At 35.2% G+C, this 16,026-nt stretch overlaps 1 protein-coding gene across 2 annotated transcripts in view; it reads left to right on the top strand.

The window, feature by feature from the left end:
- LOC114285411 (receptor-like protein 7) overlaps positions 1 to 16,026 on the top strand; it is a 306,773-nt gene that overhangs the window by 166,086 nt on the left and 124,661 nt on the right. The gene's annotated exons all lie outside the window — the stretch shown is intronic.

The raw sequence follows: 16,026 nt of genomic DNA, 5'->3' as shown, positions 1-16,026 counted from the left end.
GTTTGTTATCAGACTTCTGGGGCTCGTTATAGATATGGTAAAATGGACCATACGGCAAGGAACTGTCCCCGGATTGAACGAAATGTGAATGAATCCTCTGCCTTGGCTAAATCCGTACCAGCGGTAGGAATTGCTACTCAGGATGGAGTAATCACACTCATCCCAGAAAGCACTCAGAATGTTGTAACCATTATCCCAGGTATCTATACTGTTTACAAATGAATGCTTATGTGTTGATTGATTCTGAATTAGTACGTTTGTACATCTTCACTTTGGATATTATTTGATTCGGATCGGCATATATTTCATATCTGCTGCATGTGTATCTAGATTGGTTAGACCCACATGATCGAGACTGTATTCATTGGAGGTATATGCCCCGTTTGGGAAATTTGCGAAATGCGTATTGCGGTATCGATCAGCTCTGCGCATGCACCCGCACATCTGAACCTATGCTTAGGGTGATTTATTATATTACTGTTTCGATGACTAAACCACTGGAAGTATGATTCTGTGATTCTGTGACCGAGTTGAGCACCCTAAATGATGAACTTTATAGTTGTGAGACCACGTATTTTGATTGGTAGAAAGTTGACTGGATTACGTGACTATACTGGGCTCGACTCATAAGCCTATGCTTTTGTGGCTGATTTGGAACTTTTACGTAACAATCCTATGCTATGTATACCTGAGGAGCTCTGTTTAACGTGTTACTGTGCACCATGTTCTTGCACATAAGACTTATTTGAGAACTGCTATACTAATTATGATACGTACCTCCCAATACGAATAACTGCATGCATATGCGACTACCCCCGAATTTATGTAGACAATACCGTATTGTACCTGATTTGAAACACTTTGATATGAACAGTTGTGATGAATAATTCTGATATGACTTTGAGAATTGATAAACTTAGGACAGTTATGAAACTATCAGCCGTGTGCCTAAACAAACGAAGTGAGCCTTACGGAACCGAATGTACCCCATTTGAGAAAACTTTTATCTGATTCGGTCCTTTAGAACCCTTGTCTGATTTGACCTGATAGAACCCTCATTGGATATAATTTGATGGAACCTTTGTTTGATTTAATCCGATAAGACCTTTGCTTGGGTTGATTTGATTTTGTTAAGGGAAGACCAGGAATTGTTCATGAATAAATAGCCAGATTATTCTTGGCAGAAAAATTGATAGACCCAAAACTTGAATTCGTTTGGAATGCTTGACTTGTTTGAAAGACCTTTTGTGGGCTATCAACAGATTGATCTAACCATGAACACCATTGAGAACCAACCTTCAACTATTGAGGACATATGTGTTATAGATGAACTGAATTGTACAAATCCGTGATTGGGTGTCTTAAGGAACGATGCTTGTGTATTGTCCCATCCTAGTTGGTTTGATGCTATGGGGACTGATGATGGCAGATTGATTTGACTATAAGCAGTACTGAACAGTTGTCCTTGACTGATCAGAATATGTTGTGTATGGGAGAGTGGTTGCTTCAGTGTTATCGAATTTTGGAAGATCAGGTTACGGTGAGTGGTATTATGTTTGTTTTGATGACATTCTTGGGGCGTCCTTTCGTGCTAGGGGACATTAAGCCTATGTAGCACCTTTGATCGAGATACCTTTTGCCACCGACGGTTTCGTACGAGTGGGTTTGACTAATCGATCTCGAGTCGGCCACCGACGGTCGTGAACGGGTGTGCTTGATTCCGAGACGATTATTCCTTTGTTTTGTCCAGAATGTCATCCTTTGGTATTATGCAGATGTTATAGACATCCAAGAAGCTTTGAAAAATCCTGATTATCCATAAGTGTGCGAATTCAGTACACCTTGTGAACGCCTGCCCAACGCCATTATATTCTGTAATTGGGGCCCTGAGGATGTGTAAATTGTGCTTAACATGTGATTGACTCCTTTGATACTACCTTTGCCATTATGGAGGTTTATATATGAATTGCCTTATGCTTTTGATGACTATCAGATAATGTGGAAAGACTCGATAGAACAGGGAATTGAATATTGAACTGAATTGTGAACTGTAAACTGTTGAATGAATTAAGAACACGTGTATTATGTCAGAAATTGCCTGCTTCGATGTTATTGTACTTTACAATCAGTATTATGGGGATGTCTGGACTATGTGTATTGTGTGGGTAATTACTTCGATGTTACCTTTGTTGTTTCGGGAATCAGTATCTGGATCCACCTTATATTCCTGAAGACTTTTAATTGACCTTGGATAATTGTGATGAGTCACTGGACTAAATACCGAATCAGATCGTGAATTGGGGAATTATTGAAGAATGAATTGAACTTTTATGACACGGAATAGACCGAACTTCTGTGATAAAGTTAGCTGACATTGAAATAAATATGTTGGTGACCTACCTTGAAGAGGGCAGTTGGTGAATATGTCTAAATATTTTTCGGTGCTAACAGGTTGAAGTTGAATTTCAGATAGTGGCGGGACTACTTCAACCTCTCTCCATTTTGGAATGGAAATGGGAATATGTGGCTACGAATTTCGTTGTGGGGCTACCTTGAGCACCCAGGGTATAAGTCCCATTTGGGCTATTGTAGGTAAAATTATTGAAGTTGCCCATTTCTCCCTATAAAATTTTGTATGATGCTTGTAGACTAGCCACTATTTACATCGATAAGATCGCTCGTTTACATGGGGTCCCAGTATCTATTGTTTAGACAGAAATTCTAAAATTTGTTTGAATTTTAAAAAGCCTTCAAGAGGCAATGGGGGCTCAGCTTCTGTCCTGTTATGTTACCCGGACCCGGAGGTTCCCTTATGGAACTGGTTATTCGTAACCTCACGTGTATATGTTCTGTTTTGTTCCGTTCTGTTCTGTTCTGTTAATGCTAATGATGCACACGTAAACTTAATCATGACTTATGACTCCTGTATATGATCTGGACAAATTATGAATTTGATATGAAACTGAATTATGATTCGGCGCTGTTCTCCATCCGCAAATTGATGTATGATCAGAAAGAACTTGTTAGATTTTGGGAGAAATACTCCAAATTTATGCAGTAGATTTTTCAGGGAATTTGAAAGATCTATCCATTGTTGGCAGACTTTGCTTACAACCACAGCCTACACTCTAGATTGGTGTGACACCATACAGGCCTTGTATGGAAGAAAATGTAAGTCCCTAACTGATTGAGAACAGAGTGTTGCTTGATTTTGAGACTAAGTAAATGGCTATCAAAAAGGATTGGAACCGTTGAATGAAAAGTGTTCCGAATTGTGTTCGACTAAGGGTGAAATAAGTTTGAGGGACCAAACTTCCTAAAGGGGGGAAGACTAGTACTGTGATACCCCTGTTTCGTAGTATGCTAATTGGTCCTTAATTTGAGTATGATTATGTGTTTAGCATGATTTTAGGTGCCATTATGTGAATATATGTGATTTTGAAGTTTTATCTGTTCACCATAGGAATATCTATTTGAATAATCCACTTTGGAAATTAAATTGAGGGCCTTATCGGCCACAGGATCCAAAATTGATTGCGCCATTGTGATTGGCATTATTTCTAGAGCCTACGGTGAAATTTAATTGAAAAATTGATTCTGACCAGATTAAATTGATTAAATTGGTGATTTGGTGCCCAATTATTTGTTATTATTAAATTGAGCTAGTGGGAAATTATGGAAAGGGCTATACACTCAACTTCCCTCCTCCTTATCTTCATTTTGGGTTGACCAACTCTCTAAGAAAGAGAGAGAGAGAGAGAGAGAGAGAGAGAGAGACAGAGCCGGCTGTGGAGAGAGAGAGGAGAGAATTGTGCATTTGTGGTTCAAGACTTGGACCTTTTGGAGATTTAGCTCAAGTATTGCTAAATTGGGGAGATTAAAGCTCCTTGGTAAGTGAATTCATAGGTATTAAGTTGAAATTTTGTGAATTCAAGTTGGAATAATGGTCAAGAACATGATTTAGTTTGGTCATGAGGAAAATGAATTGGTTTGGTTGAATTGAAGGCCATTATGTGCATGCATGTAAGTAAGCACCTTGAATTTGCATGTTTGAGCATGAGAATGGATAATCCATGTACAATTTCAATTGAAGCTCATGTTATACTCATCATTTGTGCCATCTAAGTTGGGAATGTGGCTAATATATCACATTCATGTACAATTTGAGAAGATATGAGCTTGAATGCATGAGTTTGTTATGTTGATGTTGAGTTTGACATGTTTTGAGACATGCATGTAGATAAATCAAGAAAATGAGCTTCCTAATGTTGTAATCTTGCATTGGTGTCATGTTAGCATGATTAATTTGAGATTTGGGCCATTGCATGCAAGTAGTGTGGCTGGGAATTCGAATGGGAGCTCAAGAACACAATCTGGGTTTTCCAGAATTTTGATGTCCGCTCGAGCGGGGTAATGGCCGCTCGAGCGGGAAAATCGTGCTCCCAGCACTTTTTGCAGGATTGGTGTCCGCTCGAGCGGGATATTACACGCTCGAGCGGGGAGCTTTGTAGACAGGCCTTCTGCTCGAGCGCTGTACTCCACACTCGAGCGTAATTTTCATGCAACCAGTACTTTTGCAGGCCTTAAGGGTCCGCTCGAGCGGGGAAGTTGACGCTCGAGCGGGAACCCTGTTTTCTGAAATTCTATTTTTGCATTCTGTATTCTGCTTTCTGTTCTCTTTCACGTGTAAGCACTCTTAGGCATGTGTTAAGCATCATAAATGAATTGATGATATAAAGATAAAGCCTAAAGAGGAATATGGGAATTTAAGAACGGATTGAACTGTTAGTGACCCTTTTTGTGTTCATGAAATGTGTAGGGTCAAGCTCCAGGGCAAATCCACAAGCCGATCACTGTGAGTAATATCGATATTTGAATAATTGTGAATGTCCAATTATTATTCCCTTATAAGCTTTATGAGTTGCTAATTGGGATTGTGGACAAAAGTCTGACAGGAATAAACATAAATGAATGGACCAAAGGTCGTTTTGATAAACATAAATGGACCAAGGGTCGTTTTGATAAACATAAATGGACCGAAGGTCGTTTTGACCTATATGAATGAACCGAAGGTCGTTTTGACCTATATAAATGAACCGAAGGTCGTCTTGACCTATATGAATGGACTGAAGGTCGTTTTGATATATATGAACGAACCAAAGGTCGTTTGATAGAAATGAATGGACCGAAGGTCGTTTTGACATATATATAAATGGACCTAAGGTCGTTTTGACATAAATGAGCGGGCCGAAGGCCGTTTTGACGTAAATGAATGGACCGAAGGTCGTTTCGGTATGAATAAATGGACCGAAGGTCGTTTTGATAGAAATAAATGGACCTAAGGTCGTTTTGACATGAATGAGTGGGCCGAAGGCCGGTTTGACATGAATGTATGGGCCGAAGGCCGTTTTGACGTAAACGAATGGGCCGAAGGCCGTTTTGACGTAAATGAATGGGCCGAAGGCCGTTCTGACATAAATAAATGGGCCGAAGGCCGTTTTGACATGAATGGATATCTAAATGGGCCAAAGGCCAGAATGTTTAGAACTACAGTCACTTGATTTGAATTTCGTATAGTTATATATCTGTTAAATGGAAATATGAATTGGGCCTAAGGCCGTTTGGAACATGTTGTTCTACATTGTTATGTAACTTCTGTATTTGATTTGATATTATTCACTGGGCTTTCGCTCACGCTCATTCATGTGTTTGTAGGTGAGCCAAGAGAAGTCCAGACCCAGCCTCAGTGAAGTCTGTATGGAACAACTAAGGTTTTGGGAGAGTCAGCCCTTGTGTCTCACGTATGAGACCCGTCTTCGCCTTTTGTTATGTATTTACATTTTGTCAGGTTGGCGAAGTTTTGTATATGTCTGCTTATAGTTTTTATGGGTTGACTTAGTTTTGGATGATCCTGTCTGTACAGAACCTATGTCTCTATGTTTCTGTTGTGAGTTATTAACGTACATATGTATGGTTTGTTTTGATGTGCCATGTAAGCACAGCTCTATGGACAAAGTTTTAAATTTTTGCTTCCCTTTTGGCCCCCTTTACTCTGATGTGTTAAGTCTCCTTGGTTTGAGGCCGTAGGTAATCTTAGGATTACTGGCCGGTTACGTCCTTAACCCATGGGGGCGGGTTCGGGTCTTGACAAAAACGGTTCAAGATTCATTGTCAACTACTTCTCTTGATCATTCATGAGAGGGAGGTAGTTTTGAGAGTCTTATTTTGTTGCATTTATTGAACTTGCACACTTTGGTTCATAGGCCATCATGCAATGAAATTGCATAGATTGATGGTTTTTGAATCAAGTTTTATTACTCCTTTGAGCTGTTCAAATGAAAGGGAGAGGTGAATTGTGCAAACAAACCCTTGAGAATACCCTGTCTTTGTTTTGTTTGCTCTTTGTTGCAGCAGGAAAGTCCAGTCATCAGTGGCCGGCAGGTAGGCCCTCTGTCGGCCACCAGTGCAAAATCCAGCAGTGGACTTTTGAAGCAGAACAAAGTTGGTCTAGAGGTGGAAATCAGTGCAAGTGTTCTACTGTGCAACAGTGGCATCTGGCAGCAGAAACAGTGGCTTTTTTCAGATGGAAAGTCCGTGCATGCATGATTTTTCCTCGTTTCCCAAGGCAGAGTAATTAAAATAGCTAGCTTAGCACCATTTTCATGTTGTATTCATGTAAATAATTAGTTTAATTAGATAGTTAATTTGTTGTAATAATTAGTTAGTTATAATAGTTTATTAATTTGTTTTTCATTTGGGTTTGTAATAATAACTTAATTAGCTTAGCTTTAATTAGTTAGCTAGTTAGTTCATTCAGACTCTCCTTCATGAGAGCGCAAAATTTGTAATAATATGTATGTCTTCTAACCCCACGTCTTTCTTCCTTTTATTTACTAGCTTACGATGGTTAGATTAAAGCATCATGTTTTGTTTAGCATTCTCCATGTTTGCATCCACTTGTCTTTCATGCACCGAGGCTCGGTTCATCATTCTAACCTGCATTGTTAGTTTAATACTTCTTTGAAAACGTGCTTAGACCGCATGCTATCAAATTGCTTCATACGCCATATTAGTAGCCGAGCCTAGTAATTGTATATCGCATGTGTTGCATTAGTCATATTGCCTTGTTAGGATCATGCATCTTTCTAACTTTATCATCTCTTTTTGGCTTGGAGTACTACGTCAGCCTTACTCGTTTTAGCATATTGCATTGAATGTGATTGTTGTCATATTTAGCAGGCTTGCCATGAGCCTAATTGCTTAATTAATAAATTGTTTGAATGCCTGTGGATGAAGACTAATTGTTTGAATTGAAATAATTTGTGTAATGTTCATATACGATCACTATTTCAAGTGGTACATATTCGAAACAATTTTCAAAACAAACATGAAATCAAATATTTCAATTTTTGTAAATTAGTCTATACTTGTGTGCGCATAACATAATAATGCTAGCCTAATAATCGAAACAAGAGCATATAATGTAGATGAGAATCACATCATAATTAGTAGTAGCTGATCTTTAATCAGGCAAGCGGGGGTGCTCAATTGATGACCTTCCCCTCTCGTACCTAAGTTTCCGAGCCGAGACAATCTTGGTGATGACGGACACGTGGCCTTTGGCACGAGTCATAGGTTTCTTAAATTTTTCAAAAAATATTTAGGTGGCAACTCTGTATCTGGCAAAGTAGTCCATTTTTTGTAATTTGATTCAAAATCGATTTGCCAAAAGATTTGCCGGATTTGGATTCTTTGGTGTTTACCTATTTTACATTGCACTTGTGAGATCAGATTCAGAACCACGGGAGTCCGATACTTTAGGGCTTATTCGTCTTCTGAAAGGGGGCACGAAAAGTCGAGCTACAGACATGTTATTTAACAGAGAAAATTTTCTCTATGTATGTCTTCCATTTGTGTTTCCACATAATGTGTACAATGTGTTGGCAATCACTAGTAAGCATACATCGTCAGTAAAAAAAGACAAGTATAGATTAGTGAAATTGGTGGAAAACCGTTGTTTACATATACCATTGAAATTTCTTTGACACACACATGATGCATACATTTATTTTACTAAAGAACATCACATTATTTTCATCAAAATATCACATTTTTTGCACCTTATGGTTCCCATTACTAATTAGAATACATTCATTAGTGAAATTTACTGAGAAATCATAACAACCATTTGCAAGTTCAAAAAACATGAATATTGATTGAATATATCAAGAAAACTATATAGCTCATTCCCAAGTACATGGGTCATTTACAAACTATATTTAAAAATAGCTGAGACTAAACAAAAAACTACAATAACCATTGCAATGTATAATATCTATAAACTATTGTGTAGATCAGAACAAAAAATTTCAAAATGTTTCTTAAGGCATATTTCATTTGTCTTCTTTTGATTTTCTAGCACTACTTCTGGTTCTTCCTCTAGGATTTGGACTGGTTATGTTCATGATCTGCCCACTTTAGTTGTGAATCTTTCTATGATTTATGCTCGCATTAATTAGTCTCACATCATTTAGTGTTAAATTTTCTCTGACAACTTCATGGTTGACATATTGCTTCATGATGTAGCAAATGAAGATGCCACAATCCTTACTGCATACATCATTCTAGTCATAGTCAAACTCCATACTGCGTACATCATTATAGTCATAGTCAGTTTTGTGAAAGTTGCAAATTAACAAAAGTTTTAAATTAACAAAAGTTTTGAAGGAAAGCTGACTGGAGTTCCATTTTATGAAGTGTAATGGCCAATGAAATTCCATACAACAAGGAGAAGTGCACGTCTAATTAAAATTTCTCTATAGGGTTTTACTCAATGTTTTAGTGGAAATGTTGTTTGGAGTTTTTTACTGAGCATATGCACACACAAAGAAAGTGTAATTGTTATTATGAATCAAATTGTGTACGACAAGACAAATTGCAGGTATAAATCAAATTTCTCTACAGGTTTGCCCAATGAAATTCAATACGACAAAGTGAAGGGAATGGCATTTATGAATGGAATTTATCTACTGAGAATTTTAAACTGATTGAATTTTTGTCTACGGTGTTTTACTCAATGTTTTAGTGGGAATGTTGTTTGGAGTTTTTCACTGACCATATGCATACATACTCAGTGAAATTCCATATGACAAGGTCAAGTGCAGGCATGAATGAAATCTCTCTATGGGTTTTAGCCCAATTTTATATGAAATTATAATGCACAGTGAAATTGTCTTACACAGTTTTTAAGATAATTATTATTTTTTCTTTTTTCATCTTCAATGGCAATTGGGGGATCAAACTGAAGATATTTACTAGCACTTGTTCAAAGATGTGAGAATTTTGTGATTAATTGTAGTATGAAATGGGTGATATGGAGAGTATTAATTGAAAAGGTCGCTCATAGGTAAGAATGTTGCTGGGATTGTGGTGAAGTCTGATTAATTAATACTATACACTTTATTATCCAATTGATGTGACCATGTAATTTTAATGCATCGTTTTTTTTCCCCTCGTTGTTTATAGCTAAAAATGGTAGTTTGGTGTACTGTAATTGTTAGTGTTTTAAGAAGTTAATTCTATCTTTTCATATTGTTGTTTTTTCTCTACCGATTCTCCCAAATACAATGAACTATTGATTGAATTGCTGCTATGAGCACTAAGGCCCTCCTTGGTTTAGACTTAAATAGCAATTTTTTTGATTATTTGTGGAATAAAAAATTAACCCCATTTGACAATGTCTTAAAAAAAAAAAAAAAAACAAACAAACAAACAAACAAACAAACAAAATCTACTCATTTGAAGAAAAGGATAACACTCATTTTCACATTCAAAAGCCAAAAATTTTTATTAATTGATGTTTCAATATAAGTTTTTATTTTTTACTATGCTCAAAATTTAGCTTTTTGATCAGGTGTCAAAGGTAATAAAAAATAAAGTAAAAATTACATATTAATTTTCTCTAAAATTTAGAGAAAATATAGCAAATATCACAATTTAGGCATAATTATATTGTTTTCTCTTTTAACATAGCTAAAGGGATAAAATTAATATAGCCAGTATAAAAGAGATGATAATATCATTTTTCCATTTTAGCATGTCCAATTCTTAACTTTTTTTCCATCCAACTAAAATTCAATAAAAAAATTACTCAAAAATTATCTCTAATCATTTAATAAAATGTTTATCAAATTAAGGGAAAAAATTTCCATCAAATTAAAAATTCATCAAAACCTTTGTCAAATTTAAATTTAATGAAAATTTGAAATGATAAAACATTGGAGATAATTTTTTTCGTCAAAATTGGTGAAAAAAGAAATTTAGAATAAAAAGAAAAGTTTAAAAAGATTGATTCTTCGTTTAGCAACATCAAATTTTAGCTTAAAAACTAAAAAGTCATTAAAACAATTAACAAACTATACAAAAAATAAAAAAGCCAACAAACTATACAAAAATATTGATTCCTCATTTAGCAACATCAAGATTATCTTTTTTTCTCTAATTTTTACACATGTTTTGGTAAGGGTAACTACTAATAGGTGCTAATAGTTGGATTTAATTTTCATCAAATCCTATTGAAAATAAATTTTAGTAAAATCGCCGCTAAAAATTATTTTTTGTGACAACTTTTTGCATGCTGCTAAAAAATTGACAACTAGTGATTTTTTTATCACGGTTTTTATAAATTATCACTAAAACATATAATTAGTGACATTTTTCTATGACAAAATTTTCAAATGGTTGCTGAAAGTTAAAAATTAATGACTTTTTGTGACGATTTTTTTAAAATGTCTCTAAAATTTATAATTAGTGACATTTTTTGTGAAAATATTCAAATTGTCACTGAAAATTAACAATTGGTAACGTTTTTAAATAGTGTTTAATAAAAAATATCAATAATTATCATAGGGCCTATTGAATAATAAATTCAAACCTACACATAAGTCCCTTTTTTCGTAAAAAGTAAAAAAATCATTTCAAATATACTAGTAATTTTTTTTAGGATCCCTGGTATTAAGATTTTATAGCATAAACGACGTCCAATATTTTGATAATGTCTAAGGTCTCTCAACATTGATCTAGAGAATTTCTCTAGACTTCCCAAAGAAATTTTAATTTCTCTGTACTTTCCAGAGAACTTTTTCCCGGAAGAGAAATTCTGAGAAGGCCAGAGAATTTCTCTAGATTCTAGTCTAGAGATTTTCTCTAGATTTCCAAAAAAAAATTCTAGTTTTTGAAAGAATTTCTCTACGTTCAAACTAAAAAATTTCTCTATCTTCCTAGTCACAATGTGCAATACACAAAATCAATCACCTAAATAAGCAACAACAACAACCAATATACATATATATATATATATGTAGAGAGAGAGAGAGAAAGAGAGAGACTGACTAAAAGGAGAATTTCTCTGGGTTCAAACCAAAGAAATTTAGAGAAAATTGAAATTTCTTTGGATTTGTTCATAAAATTCTCTGGCTTTGTTCACAAAATTCTCTGGCTTTGTTCACAGAGAATTGAAATTTCTATGGGTTTTCAAATTTTCTCTGTGTTTTGACCAAATTTGATGTGTTTATAAATTTTCTCTACAAATATGGCTAGAGAAATTTTACTAACCACTTCTTACAAGCATAACAACAAACACCTTCAGTGCATAATCAAACAGACTGGGAATATACAAATCTCATTGTCAATTTCTTTGACAAGTTGGAATATACAAATCAGAAAAGCAACCAAATTGATATATATATATATATATATATATGAACATTACTAACAACAAATGAATCCCCAATTAGAAGAAACAACAGCACTCTTTGGTTGATGGAAATAAAGTATATAGACAACCTACCTTCTATGAATCTGATGCGAATGGACAACTTCTTCTTCCTTCATACGTTGTGCTTTGTTCATTCATACGCTGTGCTTTGTCCATTCTTGCCTCATGATCGAACACCGACATTCCACACCTGTCAAACCCATCGCAGGTGAGAGTTGGTTGTCGGCGAGACAAATCAGTAAAGAGAGAGTAGAGAGAGAAAGAGAAAACTTTCGGTTCATGGATGAACACAATGAGCTCCAAGTCGCTGAGCTCAAACAAGAGGTTCATCAATATGATCTTTCAAACAAGAGGTTCGTCAGAGGCAGCAGCAGAGAGGTGGCGATGACAAAAGAAGCAGTGACAGAGATAAGAGAGAGAGGAGAAGAAGTAGCGGCGAAGATGAAAGTACAGAGATGAGAGTGAGAAAGAGAGAGAGAAAGAAAGAAAAAGAGGAGAAAGAAGCAACAACAGAGATGAGAGGGAGAGAGAGAGAGAATGAGAATAAGTGAGACATATAGGATGGGTGAGGGACCTTAGCCATCACAAAATAATATTGTGGATCCCTCCCATTACTAAAAATTAGGGCTGTAACTTGGGCGGGCTCAACCTGAGCAACCCGAACTCAGCCCGAATTTTTTTAGGGCTTGGGCAAGATATTTTCAAATTTGGTACAGGCTTGGGCAAAAATTCAGAAGTTCAAATTAAATTTGGACGGACTTGGGCAAAGACATCAAACAACCCGAGCAACCTAAAGCCCAAATTATACATATATAGATATATAAAAATATTAAATTTATATATAAATTATTAGCTATTACATGATATTAAAGTAATTTAGATTGTTAAATAATATTGAATATATGTTATATATACAAATAACATAAAATCTTACTTCTTTTTTTTTAACTCATAAATTGTAAAGACTACTATAGCGGTATCTCTCTTACATTATATAAATTATTTGTTTTGATAGTATTAATGATTTTCTATATTAAAAAAGTTATAAATATAGTCAAATTTTAATAATTTAATAATGTAACTTCAAAAAGAAAAAAAGAAAAAAAAACTTAAAATTTATTTACAATTTGGGTAACTCGGGCAATTCGGATTTAACTCGGGTTGGGCTTGGACATGCAACCTCGGGTTACAATTTGGGTCTGGGCAGATTTCGGCACAAGTTGGGCTGGGCTTGAATAACTTCCCAACCCGACCGAACCCACCTGAGTTGCACTCCTACTAGAAATGGAAGAGTAACCTTGGACTAATTTTCTCTTTTTTTACCTCATATTTATCCAAAAAGTCAAAAAAATTCTAAAATAATAACATGTTATCAAAATGTTTAAGGAAAAAAATTTAAAACCAAATGAAATTAAATTAAAAAAAAAAAAAAAGAGGGAGAGAGAGAGAGTATCCGTATCATCCTATTCGTATCCACAGTATATACAAATTGTATACAATTGTCATGCCTCGATTCCCAATCCATCAACATTATTTCCTCGTTCGAACCCTCAAACCAGAATACCCACTAAGAATTTCCCTAGAAATCTGCGTTTCTCTTCTCCAATTCCCACCAATTGCGTTGTTCTATACACTCTCTGTTCTGCGATTTCTGTTGCTAAACATAATGAAATTCATGGTGTTGAAGACTCGCTTACGAGTTTGAAATTAGGGTTTTTCGAGGTTTCTGAGAAGCGGGGAATTATTGCGATTTTAGTGTTAGTGAATTGGGGCTGTCTCTCTGCATTTTGGAAGGTACATATTTTCTACTCCAATTGGGATTTATTTATTTTGTGAAATTTTGCTGGTGCAAGTGTTGTCATGAATGGGAACATATTAGATTTCTATTTTGTGCCAGGATTAAACTCTTTAAGAATACAAGTTGTTGAGTTTATGCCAGGTTGTTTGATAAGTAAAAATATTATTGGCTTTGCAAATTCAATTTTGATTTTGGTATGTGTATAACTAAAAATATTAGTTACTCTATGAAGGAGATCAAAGGATTTGTGTAGTTTTATTGGCTGGCCACAAGCTCACACATTCAATGAAGATGTTAATCTCCACATTTAAGAGTGGTTTTGGCTTCCCCCAACCCAAAACTCTGGTGGCAACAATTAGTGATCTTGGTAGCATGCCCTGTGGATTTGGAAACAGTGAAGAAGTAAACATCACACACAACACCAAAGGATTTACATGCCTAAGGTTATATAGTTATATTCTTTGATTTGGCTTTGAAAAGGTTGAAAGAAAGGTTCTAGACTTTGTAGCGTGTGAAAAGAGTTAAAATAGACTTGGATTTAAAGGGGTGATAGGCTGTAAAATTTTATAACTGTGGCAAGAATTTTTTGAACAAAATTGTGGGATCCCAGTTTGTGTTTTGGTAGACGATGACTTGAATGACACGCGTCTTGTGGGGGTCACATCATGGTTAGCACTTCGATTTTGTCACCTTTTTCATGTAGCTTTGGTCTAGAAATCTTAATTACGTAACAAAAATATATATTTTTTTAGTTGAAGAGGTGGAAATGAGCATGGATTGGGTTGTCTCCACTAAGTTTTTTAAAGAATAATTAATTACGTAGTGATACTTTAGTGCTACCAATATTAAATGTTGGTCTAGCTTGTATGACGGGTGGATGATATAATAATTCAGCTCAAATTTGTTGGTAATTTGAGCATAGCCCAATTAGGTGGCAAGCACTTGGTGCTTTGGAAGGGTGGATAGGCTGACTTCCATAGGTGCTAATCTAACAACTAACAATTGACTTTCGCCGATCAAAAAAAATAAAAAATTTTGAGCATAGCCCAAGTTCAATTTATTGAGCTCGAGCCAACCTTGTGTTCACAAAATTAGGTTAGAGGTTGGGCTTGGGGGGCTCATGCAATTCTCAAAACAACTTGGATAACTCTTCAATCCTAGTGTATCCACTTGAGTTGCACCCCTAGTTACAAATTAAAAGCTGCCTTGATTTAAACCAAAATCCCAAAAAACTTGGCCATACAAATCAATCATTTTTTATTCCAAATGTAACAAGATTTCATTCCCCAATGTTAAAATTTTTTCATGTGGCTTTGTTCTAGAAATCTTCATTACATACTTAATGACAAAAAAATAAATTTTTTTAATTTGAAGAGGTGGAAATGAGCGTAGATTGTGCTACTAATTAATTACTTGGTGATACTTTAGTGTTATCAATATTTAAATGTTGGTCTAGCTTGTATGAAGGGTGGATGATAAAATAATTGTCGTCTTTGAAGGGTGGATGATAAAAAAAATTCAGCTCAAATTTGTTGGTAATTTGAGCATAACCCAAGTTCAATTTATTGTGCTTGAGGCCTTGGATTAATTACATAGTTGTCATTCTACCAAGTGGTTATGTGCAAGAAATTATTCTATTTTATGGGAATTTCACGTTGGTCATGTGCCTGACGAATAGCAGGGGCTAAATAAATACATGGCTTCAAAAATAAGGAAATAGTGGAGAAATTATATAATATTATTTGATGGGCACATGGACACATGGTATTCTAAACTTACTAGATAATTTTTGGTTGTGTGCCCATCTTATAACAATAGTCTCAAATGTAGGAGAAAATGTACGAAAATATAATTTACATTTTTTTCTTCATTTCTTTTTCCAAGACTGCAAATGTGTTGTGACTATGTAATAACATGTTAATGCCTTGTCACATAACTGCCTTTTGTCTTCGTTGTTTCAGTAAATATATGCTTTGATAGTCATGAAGCCTCTGTTAGAGTAGTAAATAACAAGCTTTTGAATGGAAATTGTCATCTAATGTAAATGGAAATGAGTTGTAAATTGAAGATAGTTTCAAGCTTCACTAATCTGTTAGTGTTCTGAAGAAACATCAGTTGTGTTATAGAAAAAAGAGGATTCTTGACATTTTTTTCTCTCCTGCTGAGAAACCATTCGATCTTTAGTTCCTTTCTCAAAAAGAATTTGATTTGTACATGCAAAAAATAGGCTGATTCAGCCTTTTTTTGTTAATTTCTCATGAAGTAAAATTCTTATCAGTAGGAGTCAAGGGAATGGCCCCTTGCCCTCAAATTTCCATTTAAAGGTGGATGTCGATGTCAATCCTCAAGTGCAAGTAACTTGACGTTTACTGGGAAATGTCATTAGAGTTCAAAAAATAATAAATGAATAGTGATACCACATGTTGATGATAACATGGTATAATTGTTACAT

The sequence above is a fragment of the Camellia sinensis genome, chromosome 7 (assembly GCF_055761805.1).
Source record: "Camellia sinensis isolate YWXY chromosome 7, ASM5576180v1, whole genome shotgun sequence".
NCBI lineage: Eukaryota > Viridiplantae > Streptophyta > Magnoliopsida > Ericales > Theaceae > Camellia > Camellia sinensis.
This window is presented reverse-complemented; position numbering and strand designations above follow the sequence as displayed.